The 17,059-nt window shown below is 41.4% G+C and overlaps 1 long non-coding RNA gene across 1 annotated transcript in view; it reads left to right on the forward strand.

Annotated features, from left to right (window-relative positions):
- Positions 1-17,059, forward strand: part of LOC109548277 (uncharacterized) — an 82,755-nt gene that overhangs the window by 10,801 nt on the left and 54,895 nt on the right. The window lies entirely within an intron of this gene.

Here is a 17,059-nt window from a genome sequence, read left to right on the forward strand (position 1 = left end):
GTCAGGGAAGGATTCACAGAGGAGCTGGTGCTGGGACTGGACCAGGAAAACGATGTGACGTTACTGGGCACAAAACATGGAGAAGGACATTTCAAAGGAAAGGGAATAGCATGGGCAAATTAGAGGCCTAAAACCACTTGGTCGGGCTTCCCTGGTGGTGCAGTGGTTGAGAGTCTGCCTGCCGATGCAGGGGACATGGGTTCGTGCCCCAGTCCGGGAAGATCCCCATGCCGCGGAGTGGCTGGGCCCGTGAGCCATGGCCGCTGAGCCTGCGTGTCCGGAGCCTGTGCTCCGCAACGGGAGAGGCCACAACAGTGAGAGGCCCGCGTATCGCAAAAAAAAAAAAAAACACTTGGTCTGTTTGGAAAACCATGGTTGTTAAGTGATGTTGTACCATGAAAAATAAGGAACAAGGAAGGGCAGGAAACAAGGAGCAAGAAGTGAGCAAAGTACAGATCACCGTATGTCAAAGTACAGATCACCGTATGTCATAGTGAGGAGCACGGGTGGTGTCTTCTACAGTTGAGATGTCCAATACAGCAGCTGCTAGCCTCATGTGGCTATGTAAACGTAAGTGAATGGCAGACATAGAAAACAAACTTACTTTTACCAAAGGGGAAAGTGCAGGGAGGGATAAATTAGGAGTTTGGGATTAGCAGATACAAACTACTACATATAAAATAGATAACCAACAAGGACCTACTGTATAGCACAGGGAACTAAACTCAATATCTTGTAATAACCTATAATGAAAAAGAATATATATATGTACAACTGAATACTTTGCTGTGTACCAGAAACTAACACAACATTGTAAATCAACTATACTTCAATAAAAAAATAAATTAAAAATAAATAAATGTAAGTGAATAAAAATGAAATAAAATGTAAAATTCAGTTCCTCAGTCACACAAGCCATATTTCAATAGTCACATTTCATTATTCAGTCCCAATAGTCCCATGAGGCTAGTGGCCAGCATATTAGACAGTTCGATAGCGAACATTTCCATCGTTGTAGGAATTTGTATTGGACAGTGCTGCTCTAGAACCCAGCTACTCAGAGTGGTAAGCAGACCAGAAACATTGGCCTCATCTGGGAGCTTGTTAGAAATGCAGGCCCTCAGATCACCAGACCCAGTGAATTAGAATTTGCATTTAACAAGACGCACCCCACTTCCCCACCCCATCTCTGGTGATTCATGTTGCACATAGAAGTGTGAGACGCACTGCTCTCTAGAACAGGGGTCCTCAACCCCTGGGCCGTGAGCAAAGCTTCATCTGCCGCTCCCCAGCGCTCCTTATCACTCGCATTACTGCCTGAACCATCTCCCTCCACCACCCCCCCGTCTGTGGAAAAACTGTCTTCCACGAAACCTGTCCCTGGTGCCAAAAAGGTTGGGGACCACTACTCTAGAATGGGGAGCCATCGAATGGTTTAAGCGGAAACAGCATGGTCAAACTCACATTTTTTTCTTATTTTTCTTCATTTTTTTATCCAGCTCCCCATCTCCCCATTTCCCCCACTGCCCCACCCCACTCCTCCAGCAAACAGCGTTCTACTCTCTACCTCTATGAGTAGAGATAGAGATTGTCTTTTTGTGCCCATCTTATTTCACATAGCATAGTGTCCTCCAGGTTCATCCCTATTGTGGCAAATGACAGGAGTTCCTTCTTTTTAAAGGCTGAATATCATATCATATATCATATATTATATAAATGTGATATATATATATATATATCGCATTTTCTTTATCCATTCATCAGTCGAGGGACACACTTGGGTTGTTTCCATTCTTGAATATTGTGAACAATGCTACCGTGTACATGGGAATGCAAATACCTCTTTGAGATACTAATTTTATCTCCTTTGGATACACTGTACTCAGAAGTGAGCTGCTGGATTATATGATAGTTCTATTTTTTATTTTTTCAGGAACCTCCATACTACTTTCCATAACGGCTGAACCAATTTACATTCCCACCAACATTGTACAAGTGTTTCTGTTTCTCCACATCCTTCCCAACATTTATCTTTTGTCTTTTGATAATATCCATTCTAACAGGTTTGAGGTGATAGCTCATTGTGCATTTCCTTGATGACTAATGATGTTGGGCATCTTTTCATATATCTGTTGGCCATTGGTATGTCTTCTTTTGAGAAATGTCTGTTCAAGTCCTTTGCCCATTGTTAATTGGGTTATGTGTTTTCTTCCTATTGGTTATTTGAGTTCCTTGTATATTTTAGATATTAGCCTTTTATCAGATATATGGTTGGCAAATATTTTTCCTATTCCACTAGGTTGTCTCTTCACTCTATTCATTGTTTCCTTTGCTATGCAGAAGGTGTTTTTGTTTGATGAAATCCCATTTGTCTATTTTTGCTTCTGTTTTCTATGCTTTTGGGGTCATCTCCAAAAAAATCATTGCCCAGACCAATGTCAAGAAGCTTTTCTCCTATGTTTTCTTCTAGAAGTTTTACAGTGTCAGGTCTTATATTTAAGTCTTTCATTCATTTTGAGTTGACTTTTGTATATGGAGTGAGATGAGGATCTAATTTCATTCTTCTACATATCGATATCCAGTTTTCCCAGGACCATTTACTGAAGAGACTGTTCTTTCCGCATTGTGTGTTCTTGGCACCCTCATAGAAGATCACCTGGCCATATATATGAGGGTTTATTTGTGGGTTCTCTTTTTCTGTTCCTTTTGTCTATATGTCTGTTTTTATGCCAGAAACCATACTGTTTTGATTACTATAGGTTTGTAATATAGTTTGAAATCAGGACGTGTGATGCCTCCAGCTTTGTTCTTCTTTCTCAAAATTACTTCAGCTATTCAGGGGTTTTGTGATTCCCTGTCAATTTTAGAATTTTTTTTTTCTATTTCTGTGAAAAATGCCACTGGAGTTTTGATAGAGATTGCATTGAATCTGTAGATCACTTTGGGTAGTATGGACAGTTTAACAATATCAATTCTTCCAGTTCATAAACACAGAATATCTTTCCATTGATGTGTGTCTTCAATTACTTTCATCAGTGTTTTCAAACCTGCAGTTTAGAAGTTTACTCTTGAATGAGGATAATGAAAGGAAGGCAAGACCAGCAGAAGTGAGCCCAGTCAGGGGACACTAGCAACAGGGCTGCTGTTGCCACTTTTGAGTAAATTTTAAAAAGGCAACTTTTCTTCATAGAAGCAGCCCAGACAAGCTTGGTAAAGAGAGTGTACTAGATTTAAGCCCTGCTTCAGCTCAGGCATCCTTGTGCAATGAACCCAGTGCATGATCATATGAGGAAGTGTATTGGCAGTTGTCCACGTGAGTGATGAGGAAGGCCTGAACTACACAGCTTGAGGATGTTGATTAACAGCAACAAGCACCACTATAGGCAACATTGCTTTGTAACATACCATGTGCATCTTACACATACAAGGGCAGTGGCAGTTGTGAGAAAGTAAGAATCTGCACTGCAAAGACCAATAAGGACGGCTGGCCTCTTTACATCATGTGCTAATTGGCAGCCCTGCCCTGTAGAGCCCCTGTTTCATTTCACATCAGGAAAGTGATTAAACTAATTGCCTTACACCAGTGTTGTATTTCATGTGTATAATACCCATAATTTGAGGTTTGAACACAATTGCAGTAAATTATACTAATCACAGGAAAAGTTCATTAAACTTACATAGGCTTATTGAAAAGTGTGTTGTTTTAAGCAATCAGTATCCGCAAGTTGAAATGTGCTTTCTTGTTTTATAATAAAAGAGATTGCGTACTTCAAAACTCTGTTCATTCGAAGTCTGTTTTTTTCTAAAATAATGGGAGTTTTTAGAAAATGTTTGGAGGATGGTCACCTTTTAAATCATGGGACATAATGCTAAAAAGATTAGGAGAAAAACCTAAAAGCAACCTTAAGTGGAAAGAGTCTTAAAACTCAGTTTCTCTCATTTGTAGAGAAAAATTTTTTTTAAAAAAGAAAAATACCCTCAGTTTTCTCTCTATTCTGAATACTTCTGAATTTCTTGGACGGCAAAGTTTAATTTATGCACTTCCAATGGCTTTAGATAACATGAGTTGGGGCAAAGAAAATGCCTACCATTTGCTATACAATGTTGTACAAACACACACACACAAATATGCACACACATCCTGTATTGGTCAGGGTTCCCACAGTCATGCAATTGGTACACTCAGCCAGGGTAATTGAGGATTGTTGAATAAAAGGATCATTCACAGCTGTATTGTTAGGGCCAAAGGGAATCAAGGAGGACTGCAGCAGCACTCTGGGTCTAGCAACGGCTGGGAGATGTTACGAAACTTGGCCAGAAGAGGAAAGGGGAGAAGGTAGTTTCTGAAACTCTGCCAGAGAAGGCTGAACATATGGAGCCTTGGCCTTTGGTAGAGGGATGCAGCCAACATACAAGACCTAGCAGAAAGGGAGTTGAGGGAATAAATGTCCCAGCGTCACACTCCTCCCTTCCTCTCTTCCTCTCCTGGCACCTCCCATTGGCCAAACCTAATAGGAAGCCAAATGGTAAGGAATCTATTGCTACAGTCTCTTCAGGAGAGCCTCCCAAAACACAAAGCAAGGGGGAGAAGGGTAAAGAGTGAACAGGAGGGTGGAGTCAAGATAGCATACTAGGAGGACGTGGAATCCGTGTCTCTTCACAACTAGGGCACATATCAGGCACCAGTGGGGGACCACGGACACCTAAAGGGACGGGAGGAACGCCCAGCAACCAGCTTGTGGGATCTTGGTTCCCAGGCCGGAGGTTGGGCCTGGGCTCCTGTGGTGGGAGCTCCGAGTCCAAACCACTGGACTAACAGAGAACCTTAGACCCCAGGGAATATCAATTGGAGTGAGGCCTCCCAGGTCCTCATCTCAGCACCAAGACCTGGCTCTATCCAACTGCCTGCAAACTCCAGTGCTGGATGTCTCAGGCCAAACAACCAGTAAGACAGGAATATAGGACCACCCACAAAAAAAAAAAAAAAAAGAAACAACAAAAAAATATGTTACAGACAAAGGAGCCAGGTAAAAACCTACAAGAACAAATAAATGAAGAGAAAATAGGCAACCTACCCGAAAAAGAATTCAGAGTAATCATATTAAAGATGATCCAAAATCTCAGAAACAGAATGGAGAAAATACAAGAAACATTTAACAAGGATCTAGAAGAACTAAAGAGCAAAAAAAAAAAACAGTGCTTAACAAAACAATTACTGAAATTAAAAATACTCTAGAAGGAATCAATAGCAGAATAACTGAGGCAGAAGAACAGATAAGGGATCTGGAAAATAAAATGGTGGAAATAACTACCGGGGAGCAGAATAAAGAAAAAAGAAAGAAAAGAATTGAAGACAGTCTCAGAGACCTCTGGGACAACATTAAACGCACCAACATTAAAATTATAGGGGTCCCAGAAGAAGAAGAGAAAAAGAAAGTGTTTGAGAAAATATTTGAAGAGATTATAGGAGGGGAGCTTCAAGATGGCAGAAGAGTAAGACGTGGAGATCACCTTCCTCCACACAAATACATCAGAAATACATCTACACGTGGAACAGCTCCTACAGAACACCTACTGAACGCTGGCAGAAGACCTCAGACCTCCCAAAAGGCAAGAAACTCCCCATGTACCTGGGTAGGGCAAAAGAAAAAAGAAAAAACAGAGGCAAAAGAATAGGGACGGCACCTGCAACAGTGGGAGGGAGCTGTGAAGGAGGAAAAGTTTCCACACGCTAGGAAGGCCCTTTGTGGGCGGAGACTGCAGGTGGTGGAGGATGGAAGCTTTGGAGCCATGGAGGAGAGCCCAGCAACAAGGGTGCAGGGGGCAAACTGGAGAGATTCCCGCACAGAGGATCGGTGCCGACCAGCACTCACCAGCCCGAGAGGCTTGTCTGCTCACCCGCCGGGGCAGCCGGGGGCTGGGAGCTGAGGCTCCGGCTTCGGTCGGATCCCAAGGAGAGGACTGGGGTTGGTGGCGTGAACACAGCCTGAAGGGGGCCAGTGCGCCACAGCTAGCCGGGAGGGAGTATGGGAAAAAGTCTGGACCTGCCGAAGAGGCAAGAGACCATTGTTTTGGGGTGCCCAAGGAGAGGGGATTCAGAGCACCGCCTAAATGAGCTCCAGAGATGGGCATGAGATGCTAAGGCTACTGCTGCAGCCACCAAGAAGCCTGTGTGCAAGCACAGGTCACTATCCACACCTCCCCTCCCAGGAACCTGTGCAGCCCGCCACTGCCAGGGTCCCGTGATCCAGGGACAACTTCCCCGGGAGAACGCACGGTGTGCCTCAGGCTGGTACAACGTCATGCCAGCCTCTGCCGCCACAGGCTCGCCCTGCATTCTGTACCCCTCCCTCCCCCCAGCCTGAGTGAGCCAGAGCCCCTGAATCAGCTGCTCCTTTAACCCCGTCCTGTCTGAGCGAAGAACAGATGCCCTCAGGTGACCTACATGCAGAGGCAGGGGCAAATCCAAAGCTGAACCCCAGGAGCTGTGCAAAAAAAGAAGAGAAAGGGAAATCTCTCCCAGCAGCCTCAGGAGCAGCGGATTAAATCTACACAATCAACTTGATGTACAGTGCCTCTGTGGAATACCTGAATAGACAATGAATCATCCCAAATTGAGGAGGTGGACTCTGGGAGCAATGATATATATATTTTTTTCTCTTTTTCTCTTTTTGTGAGCGTGTATTTGTATGCTTCTGTGTGTGATTTGTCTGCTTAGCTTTGCTTTTACCATTTGCCATAGGGTTCTGTCTGTCCTTTTGTTTGTTTGTTTTTTAGTATAGTTTTTAGCACTTGTTATCATTGGTGGATTTCTTTCTTGGTTTGGTTGCTCTCTTCTTTCTTTCTTTCCTTTTTATTTTTTTATTACTTAAAAAAATTTTTTAATAATTATTTTTTATTTTATTTTATTTTATCTTTTCTTTCTTTTTTTTTCTCCCTTTTATTCTGAGCTGTGTGGATGACAGGCTCTTGGTGCTCCAGCCAGGCATCAGGGCTGTGCCTCTGAGGTGGGAGAGGCAAGATCAGGACGCTGGTCCACAAGAGGCCTCCCAGCTTGATGTAATATCAAACGGCAAAAATCTCCCAGAGATCTCCATCTCAACACCAAGACCCAGCTCCACTCAACGACCAGCAAGCTACAGTGGTGGACATCCTCTGTCAAACAACTAGCAAGACAGGAACACAACCCCATCCATTAGCAGCGAGGCTGCCTAAAATATTAGTAAGGCCACAGACACCCCAAAAACACCACCAGACATGGACCAGCCCAGGAGAAAGACAAGATCCAACCTCATACACCAGAACACAGGCACTAGTCCCCTCCACCAGGAAGCCTACACAGCCCACTGAACCAAACTTAGCCACTGGGGACAGACACCAAAAACAATGGGAACTATGAACCTGCAGCCTGAGAAAAGGAGACCCCAAACACAGTAAGATAAGCAAAATGAGAAGACGGAAAAAACACACAGCAGATGAAGGAGCAAGATAAAAACCCACTAGGCCTAACAAATGAAGAGGAAATAGGCAGTCTACCTGAAAAAGAATTCAGAATAATGATAGTAAAGATGATCCAAAATCTGGGAAATAGAATGGAGAAAATACAAGAAACGTTTAACAAGGACCTAGAAAAACTAAAGAGCAAACAAACAGTGATGAACAACACAATAAATGAAATTAAAAATTCTCTAGAAGTGATCAATAGCAGAATAACTGAGGTAGAAGAACGGATAAGTGACCTGGAAGATAAAATAGTGGAAATAACTACTGCAGAGCAGAATAAAGAAAAAAGGATGAAAAGAACTGAGGACAGTCTCAGAGACCTCTGGGACAACATTAAATGCACCAACATTCAAATTATAGGGGTCCCATAAGAAGAAGAGAAAAAGAGAGGTACTGAGAAAATATTTGAAGAGATTATAGTTGAAAACTTCCCAATATGGGAAATAAAATAGTTAATCAAGTCCAGGAAGCACAGAGTCCCATATAGGATAAATCCAAGGAGAAGCATGCCAAGACACATATTAATAAAACTATTAAAAATTAAATACAAAGGAAAAATATTAAAAGCAGCAAGGGGAAAACAACAAATAACACACAAGGGAATCCCCATAAGGTTAACAGCTGATCTTTCAGCAGAAACTCTGCAAGCCAGAAGGGAGTGGCAGAACATATTTAAAGTGATGAAGGAGAAAAACCTACAACCAAGATTACTCTATCCAGCAAGGATCTCATTCGGATTTGACAGAGAAATTAAAACCTTTACAGACAAGCAAAAGCTAAGAGAATTCAGCACACCAAACCAGCTTTACAACAAATGCTAAAGGAACTACTCTAGGCAGGAAGCTCAAGAGAAGGAAAAGACCTACACTAACAAACCCAAAACAATTAAGAAAATGAGAATAGGAACATATATATTGATAATTACCTTAAATGTAAATGGATTTAATGCTCCCACCAAAAGACATAGACTGGCTGAATGGATACAAAAACAAGACTCGTATGTATGCTGTCTACAAGAGACCCACCTCAGACCTAGGGACACATACAGACTGAAAGTGATGGGATGGAAAAAGATATTCCATTCAAATGGAAATCTGAAGAAAGCTGGAGTAGCAATTCTCATATCAGACAAAATAGACTTTAAAACAAAGACTATTACAAGATACAAACAAGGGAACTACATAATGATCAAGGGATCAATCCAAGAGGAATGTATAACAATTGTAAATATTTATGCACCAACACAGGAGCACCTCAATACATAAGGCAAATGCTAACAGCCATAAAAGGGGAAATCGACAGTAACACAATCATAGTAGGGGAATTTGACACCCCACTTTCACCAATGGACAGATCATCCAAAATGAAAATAAACAAGGAAACACAAGCTTTAAATGATACATTAAACAACATGGGCTTAATTGATATTTATAGGACAGTCCATCCAAAAACAACAGAATACACATACTTCTCAAGTGCTCATGGAACATTCGCCAGGATAGATCTTATCTTGGGTTACAAATCAAGCCTTGGTAAATTGAAGAAAATTGAAATCATATCAAGTATCTTTTCCAACCACAACGCTATGAGACTAGACATCAACTACAGGAAAAAATGTGTAAAAAACACAAACACATGGAGGGTAAATAATACTCTACTTATTAACCAAGAGATCAAAGAAATAATCAGAGGAAATCAAAAAATACCTATAAACAAATGACAGTGAAAACACAACAACCCAAAACCTATGGGATGCAGCAAAAGCAGTTCTAAGAGGAAAGTTTATAGCAATAGAATCCTACTTTAAGAAACAAGAAACATCTCAAATAACCTAACCTTACACCTAAAGCAATTAGAGGAAGAACAAAAACACCCCAAAGGAAGCAGAAGGAAAGAAATCATTAAGATCAGATCAGAATAAATGAAAAAGAAATGAAGAAAACAATAGCAAAGATCAATAAAACTAAAAGCTGGTTCTTTGAGAAGATAAACAAAATTGATAAACCTTTAGCCAGACTCATGAAGAAAAAAAGGGAGAAAACTCAAATTAATAGAATTAGAAATGAAAAGTAACAACTGACACTGCAGAAATACAAAGGATCATGAGAGATTATTACAACCAACTATATGCCAATAAAATGGACAACCTGGAAGAAATGGACAAATTCTGAGAAAAGCACAACCTTCCAAGACTGAACCAGGAAGAAATAGAAAATATATACAGACCAATCACAAGCACTGAAAGTGAAACTGTGATTAAAAATCTTCCAACAAACAGAAGCCCAGGACCAGATGGCTTCACAGGCGGATTCTATTAAACGTTTTGAGAAGAGCTAACACCTATCCTTCTCAAACTCTTCCAAAATATAGCAGAGGGAGGAACGCTTCCAAACTCATTCTATGAGGCCACCATCACCCTATTACCAAAACCAGACAAAGATGTCACAAGGAAAGAAAACTACAGGCCAATATCACTGATGTACATAGATGCAAAAATCCTCAACACAATACTAGCAAACAGAATCCAACAGCACATTAAAAGGATCATACACCATGATCAAGTGGGGTTTATCCCAGGAATGCAAGGATTCTTCAATATACGCATATCAATCAACATGATACACCATATTAACAAATTGAAGGAGAAAAACCATATGATCATCTCAATAGATGCAGAGAAAGCTTTTGACAAAATTCAACACCCATTTAAGATAAAAACCCTCCAGAAAGTAGGCATAGAGGGAACTTTCCTCAACATAATAAAGGCCATATACAACAAACCCACAGCCAACATCGTCCTCAATGGTGAAAAACTGAAACCATTTCCACTAAGATCAGGAACAAGACAAGCTTGCCCACTCTCACCACTCTTATTCAACATAGTTTTGGAAGTTTTAGCCACAGCAATCAAATAAGAAAAAGAAATAAAAGGATTCGAAATCAGAGAAGTAAAGCTGTCACTGTTTGCAGATGACATGATACTATACATAGAGAATTCTAAAGATGCTACCAGAAAACTACTAGAACTAATCAATGAATTTGGTCAATTAGCAGGATACAAAATTAATGCATAGATATCTCTTGCATTCCCATACACTAATGATGAAAAATCTGAAAGAAAAATTAAGAAAACACTCCCATTTACCATTGCAACAAAAAGAATAAAATAGCTAGGAATAAACCTACCTATGGAGACAAAAGATCTGTGTGCAGAAAATTATAAGACACTGATGAAAGAAATTAAAGATGATACAAATAAATGGAGAGCTATACCATGTTCTTGGATTGGAAGAATCAACATTGTAAAAATGACTTTACTACCCAAAGCAATCTACAGACTCAATGCAATCCCTATCAAACTACCACTGGCATTTTTCACAGAACTACAACAAAAAATGTCACAATTTGTATGGAAACACAAAAGACCCTGAATAGCCAAGACTTCAGACTATACTACAAAGCTACAGTAATCAAGGCAGTATGGTACTGGCACAAAAACAGAAATATAGATCAATGGAACAGGATAGAAAACCCAGAGATAAACTCATGCACATATGGTCACCTTATCTTTGATAAAGGAGGCAAGAATATACAATGGAGAAAAGACAGCCTCTTCAATAAGTGGTGCTGGGAAACTGGACAGCTACCTGTAAAAGAATGAAATTAGAATACTCCCTAACACCATACACAAAAATAAACTCAAAATGGATTAAAGACCTAAATGTTAAGGCCAGACACTATCAAACTCTTAGAGGAAAACATAGGCAGAATACTCCATGACATAAATCACAGCAAGATCCTTTTTGACCCACCTTTTAGACAAATGGAAATAAAAACAAAAATAAACAAATGGGACCTAATGAAACTGTGCAAAGTTTTTGCACAGCAGAGGAAACCATAAACATAACCAAAAGACAACCCTCGGAATGGGAGAAATTATTTGCAAACGAAGCAAGTGACAAAGGATTAATCTCCAAACTATACAAGCAGCTCATGCAGCTCAATATCAAAAAACAAACAACCCAATCCAAAAATGGGCAGAAGACCTAAATAGACGTTTCTCCAAAGAAGATATGCAGATTGCCAGCAAACACATGTAAGGATTCTCAACATCACTAATCATTAGAGAAATGCAAATCAAAACTACAATGAGGTATCAACTCACACCAGTCAGAATGGCCATCATCAAAAAATCTACAAACAATAAATGCTGGAGAGGGTGTGGAGAAAAGGGAATCCTCTTGCACTGTTGGTGGGAATGTAAGTTGATACAGCCACTATGGTGAACAGTATGGAGGTTCCCTAAAAAACTAAAAATAGAACTACCATATGACCCAGCAATCCCAGGGCATATACCCTGAGAAAACCATAATTCGAAAAGAATCATGTACCACAATGTTCATTGCAGTTCTATTTACAATAGCCAGGACACAGAAGCAACCTAAGTGTCCATTGACAGATGAATGGATAAAGAAGATGTGGTACATATATACAATGGAATATTACTCAGCCATAAAAAGAAACGAAATTCAGTTATTTGTAGTGAGGTGGATGGACCTAGAATCTGTCATACAGAGTGAAGTAAGTCAGAAAGAGGAAAACAAATACCGTATGCTAACATATATATATATAAAATCTAAAAAAAAAAAGGTTCTGATAAACCTAGGGGCAGGACAGGAATAAAGACACAGACGTATAGAACAGACTTGAGGACACAGGGAGGGGGAAGGGTAAGCTGGGATGAAGTGAGAGAGTAGCATGGACATATATACACTACCAAATGTAAAATACCTAGTGGGAAGCAGCTGCATAGCACAGGGAGGTCAGCTCGGTGCTCTGCGACCACCTAGACGGGTGGGATAAGGAGGGTGGGAGAGAGATGCAAGAGCGAGGGGATATGGGGATATATGTATACGTATAGCTGATTCACTTTGTTATACAGCAGAAACTAACACAACATTGTAAAGCAATTATACTCCAATAAAGATGTTAGAAAAGAAAGAGTGACTGGACTATATCCAGCAGTCACACCACAAACACAGACACAGTTAAACATGTATCTTACATGTTCGTATCACCTCACAGTTAGCAAGAAATTCAAAATATCCTTCAAATATGCACCTGACTCATAGCTAATACATATATATATTTATTTATTATTGAATAAATCAATGAAATATATTATTTTCAACTGATCTAATTTTTTTCTTATTCCCAATAATTAGATTTCTTTATAGATTTATTTTTTTATTATGGAAAAATATACATAATTTACCATTTTAGCCATTTTAAAGTGGCATTAAGTATATTCATGATGTTGCACAACCACCATTACTATCCAGTTCCTTCATTAACCCAAATGGACACCCCATACTACAAATTTGTTTTTAAAGTGACAGACTTGTTTTGTGTGCAAAGATTTGTGAAAGATAATTGGTACATAAGAGCTATTAAATGCAAAATAAATAAATAAAGAGATATTAAATGGTGTGACAATTTTCCTATTAAGAAAGAATAAAGGATAAAGAAACAAACTTCAGTGTGATTCTATCTACAGAAACATAGTGAAACACATGGAGTTACACAGAATTAGCACACAGTGTGTAGTTAATTCAAATATAGGACCTGGATATTTACGGAAATAACTTCCTGTTCACCACCTTGATGATCAAATTGGCCAGGAAGTCGACCAATTCTTCACTTCACTTTGACTATACAGATGTGAATGCCCTGATAGCACAGCCTTCTTCCTTCTCCAATGGGGAAACAGCCATTTTCAATTCTCAGACCTTGCCAATGAAACCAAAACAAATTCCTGAAGAGTTTTGAGCGAGCATAATTTCAGTCACAATTGGCCTGTTAGTGGCAAGTGGGAGGTCCAGTCCTGGGTCTGCCGTTCACTAGCTGCGCGGACGCAGAACCCACCAACCAGGCCTGCCTTATCTGTAAAACGTCAGGGCTGGACTTTGAGCCCTAAAGCCCCCTGTGACACTAGCCTCTGTCCAAAAACCTCCAAAGCTTTCACTGAAAAACTCTCTCAGTCTAAAGACAGCAAATATCTAAACACACAGTATTTACCCTTCTGATGAAATGGACGGTGTGGAATTTGACCCTTTTGACAAATCATGGATATGAAAGCCAACATTCTGTGAGTGTACAGACACTGGAGAAACAAGTAAGCCAGATTCACTGACCAATGTACTTTTTAATGGGTATTTTAATGATGTGAAGAAGCTAGTTCTGAGCTTTTATCTGCAGCACAGTTCTCCCCATGGTGCTGGGACACTGGCACTGATCCATCCTCACCTGGTCTCCTTGGTAACCAAGGGCCTAGATCTGTGAGACGTCTGCAGGACATCTGGCCAGGATTAAAATGCAGCCGACCACGATAAGAGATCAAGCCCAGAGCCCTGGCTTTTGAAGACCCCCTGCTAATTAAAGACTCAGCAGCCTCGGGCTGGGATGTGGAGTGCCCAGAACGTAGGCTGTGGAATCAGACTGCTTGGGACTAAGTACCAACCTGTCTCTCGCTAATGGTGGAACTTTGGGCAAGTTTTAATTTGCCTCTCTGAGTCTCAATTCCCTCACTTGTAAAAGGAGTTTACTAAAGTACCTTCTTCATGTAGTTGTTGTCAGGATGAAGTGCATTTAAAGACTGAAAGTACTTAGGGCAAGGGTTCAGCATGAAGTAGCCAGCAGTAGTAACAATGAGATGATTATGTAACCCAATAAGAAAAATAGAGCTTTCTTGAGATGACTGCATGCAGCATTGTTTTTGGGAGATCCTAGCAAAGGTGCTGGGACTATAAAAACACAGCTGGAAAAGCCTCTGCTCTGTTCCTTAACAGGTACGCAAGGTTAGACTAGCACGGCAGGGATTTGAACAGCAGGAGAAGATTGTGAAGCTTGAAATCGATGATTTTGGCATCAGACAGATCTGAGTTGGGATCCTACTTCTGCAGATTACTAGCCGTGTGAACTCCAGGAACTCAATCTGTCTGAGATTTACTTTCCTCAGATGTACAATGGGCAGAACCTACCTCCGAGGGTGTGTTGATGATTAAATGGATGATGTATGAAAAGTGCTCAGCACACTTTCTAGAACATAGCAAGTGCTCAATAAATATTAATGACTGTTATTACCAGGTCCCATCCTGCTCCATCTGGCCCAGTGTTGTCCCATATCCCTAAGTTTATACACTTGTTCATTCATTCCATCTGTCAAACATTTACCAGGACTAGCTTTGTGTCTATTACCAAACCTGACACCAAGAATTCAAAAATGATTATGAGGTGAGGTTCATGCTCCTAAATATCTAAGCAGCATAAATATCCTCCTAAATATCCTAATGTCCTAGTTTAGTCTGAAAATGAATCCTAGATCCACCAGGTAACAGGAGAGCCACCTTCGGAGCGCCCCATGCACAGGTGTGAGATTACAGAGGAGGACCCAGGTGGGGGATGAGTCTGGTCAGGACTAAAGGAAGCTCCTGGAGGGTCTTGACGGCTGAGGAGAGGCAGTGTGGTCTAGGGGTTAGGTACAGGCCTGTCTCAGATGGTCGTCATCCTAGATCTGCCCCCATGAGTTCATACGACCTTGGTTAAGTTACTTCATCCCTCCCTGCCTCAGTTTCCTCAGCTGTAAAACGGTGCAATGATAATACTTGCAGAATTAAATGAGTTAAAACCCAATGAAGCATGTGGCTTATAGTGAAAGCTATTGTTATGGCGTGGGTAAGAGAAAGGGAGAATTTTTCAGGCACGTAAGATATCAGGGGTTTTGCTTTTTGTTGTTTTGTTTTGAAACTAGACATTACCCCATGGAATGCCACCACTGAACCCCTTGAATTCTAGAAAGATGGATCCTCTTAGTTTACCCCCAGAAGAACCCAATCTTCCTTGTGGCTTATCTGAACCACATGGGGCTCCTAAAGGCCTGCATAGATACTTATTTACCTGCCCTGGGGGCCACTTTTCAGCAAGGGCTGGCTTATTATGTGGGCCCCTGGAAGGCCCTTCTCCTTGGTCACCTACCCTCCCACCATCCACTTTCATTTCCCCAGGGTCCTGGCTTCATCCTGACATTGGCCCTGAGCTGGAGCCAGTAAATGTCATCTCTCAGGGCTTCCCACAAATCCGTGACTGAGGTCCTATTTGCCTGTGTTTTAAAATTCTTCAGAGAGGGCACCCACTACATAAGCCAGCCTCTTTCCAGCTAAAACCAATCACTTCCCATAGAATAATTTGTATTTTATACTAAAGACCCCTTCCCTGCTAAGGTAGAACAGGGAGGGACAATGGGGGTGAACAGTGTTGACCCTACATAAAATATATCATAAAAGTCCCTACTCAATTCCCCACACTGAAGTCCGGCATAGAGCACATTTCGTGGCTTGCTTTACTTATAAGCTCACCCAACGCCAAGCTTAAGCCCCTGAGGTCTAATTTAGGAGGGTTAAGTGTTTAGTGGAGGCTTTGCATTGCTGAAGAGCAGCTGGATAGAAGCGTCACCCTCTGCCCAGCTCGGGATTCTGATTCCAGCAGCATCCCAAATCCTATCATCCCAGTGACTCAGTGAGCAGCCAGGCTCTGTGAGTCCCCACAAAGCTTGCCACTGGATGCGTTTGTCTGCTCGGAAGAGTTCGGAAGCAGTTCGGAAGAGCTCTTTTATAGTTTGATGGTCTGGAAACAACTAAGGCTGTCTTCACATTCTGTGTTGTTGGCTCATTTCTGTTTGGGAAGAGCAGATGGTGCTAGGGCTTCCCTTGCCCTTGACGGTGCTGAAGGAGGCTTATGGACTCATCCTTTCCCTCACAGATGGGTAAGGACCAGTAGTTTAGAATCCCTTAATCAGCAAGCAACATTTCTTGAACAACTAATGTAAACACTACAGATGGCTTGGTCCAGTGAGGGAGAGAGGTGAGGAGAACACCAATCACAGTAAAATGGGAAAAGACCAGAGGAGAAAGCTACACGAGAGGCCATGAGAGAGAAGAGACCCAGAAGTAGCTTCCCCAAAACAAGAACAAGTTGAGTCTCAAAAGAAGGGCATCATTTACAGAACACCTGTCCTGGGTACTTTACTTACCTCATTTCGATTAATTCTCTCACCAGAGTCACAGAGCTAATAGGTGTCGAAACTGGGGTTTGAATTAGATTGATTTATACCCAAACCCATTCGACTTCATCCCACTGCTGAGAAACCAGGCAGGCCTGGGCAGGTGGGTTGCAGGATGGGATCTCAGGCCAAGGGAATCACCTTCCCAGCGGAGGGAAACCTCTGTGGACTCAAGTCAGACAGAAAAGGCCCGTGTCTGAGGCAGGCACATGGCATTGTTTGTTGCTGGGCCCTGAAGTGGCCTTAGAATCCTTCCCAGTCTCACACTCCAGGACCACCGTGGATCGGATCTGAAACCTATTTGCCACATAGAAGAAGAAAATGGATCTGGAAGAGCCAGAGGAGTTCTAAAGGAACCTCACAGAGCCAGAGGTTCAGGAAGGATGATTTGAATTTTCTCAAGTTTTCGGTTGCCTTAAGGCGAAAAAGTTATTGACC

Source organism: Tursiops truncatus, chromosome 17, assembly GCF_011762595.2.
Source record: "Tursiops truncatus isolate mTurTru1 chromosome 17, mTurTru1.mat.Y, whole genome shotgun sequence".
NCBI lineage: Eukaryota > Metazoa > Chordata > Mammalia > Artiodactyla > Delphinidae > Tursiops > Tursiops truncatus.